This window comes from Cyprinodon variegatus, unplaced genomic scaffold (assembly GCF_000732505.1).
Source record: "Cyprinodon variegatus isolate N-32 unplaced genomic scaffold, C_variegatus-1.0 Scaffold269, whole genome shotgun sequence".
Taxonomy (NCBI): domain Eukaryota; kingdom Metazoa; phylum Chordata; class Actinopteri; order Cyprinodontiformes; family Cyprinodontidae; genus Cyprinodon; species Cyprinodon variegatus.
Window position 1 is genome coordinate 476,126 of NW_015150722.1, and position 1,310 is coordinate 477,435.

Genomic DNA, 1,310 nt, shown 5'->3' on the forward strand with positions numbered 1-1,310 from the left:
TCTTGAAGTTCTAGGGCAGTAGAACAAAGGCAAAGTTCCAGGGAATTGTCAACTGCCTAAGAAGAATTTTTTGATCAAATGCTAAGAAAATCGGGTTATTTTAATGTTGCAACACAAAAATGTTGACGGTGAGATAAACCAATATGATGAGAAGTTAGAGGCCAAAAAGAAGGTAAGGTAAGAAGATTAATAGATTTTGAAAAAAAAATGAAAAAAAGTTTAAAATGATGGATGCATGAGAGGAGAGTTCAAAGAAACTCTCAGCTCCAGAGAGAAACAGGTTAAAAAGGCAGTGTTTAAACCTGATACTAAACATATTTACACTGTATTATATATTAAACTTACACTATACTAAGTAATAATAATGAATTTTAATTTCTGACCAGACGACATTCCTTTCCTGAAAAAGGCTTCTAATATAACTAATATAATCTAATATAATAACTTTGTTATTTATTTATTTATTTTTATTCATTTGAAACTCTTCCTTAAACTAACCATTAAATTTGTTTTTGGAGGAGTTGCCCCCCCTCCCATCAGCCCGCCGGAGAAAGGCAGCCTGCTACAGGCATCAATCTCCCCCCACCCCCCAACACACACACACCGACACAGCAACCGGATGGAAATGATGAGTTAAAATATGGGGAAAACAAGACAAAAGGATTTTCATCTGCTCTGAACCCCTGACCCTGATAGCTCACCTGAGCTGCAACTTGCTCCCCAATGTGTGTGTGTGCAAGAACCATGAGGACAGAGACACTGGGGAATTATTTTTTGGGGAGGACAAGGAGGAGGTGCACCAAAAATAAGGCTTTCCTTCCCTGCAGTGCTAAATTAATTTTTAATTAATGAAATATTTGTTTTTGTTTGAGAAGTGGCTGACCTTTTTGGACTGGGGGGGGGGGGGCTCCAGGACTAAAACCGCCTATTGGCAGCAATCAGTAAAGGGTAAAGTGATCAACCATTTATTTTATTTTATTTTCCATTTCTATAGACTTCCAACTATGCAAGAAAAGCTTGATAACTTTCTTATTAGATTCCTTTCTGCATCCTGCAATGAAGAAAATGCTGCTGACTTTATTGACATGACTTTATCTATGGGAAAATGTGTAATGAGGGTGATAATGTAAGGACTGGCTGGCTTTCACTAAACCATGATTGTTTTAGAGTCAGTATAATCATTTCTGATTAAATTAAAACCAACCTTAAACATCTAAACCAAAAATTATCTTTTAAAAAGAAAAAAACTCAGCAGCAACTGTCTTTTCCTATGTCGGCTTCAGGACTGGGAAACAAAAGGTTTATTATCA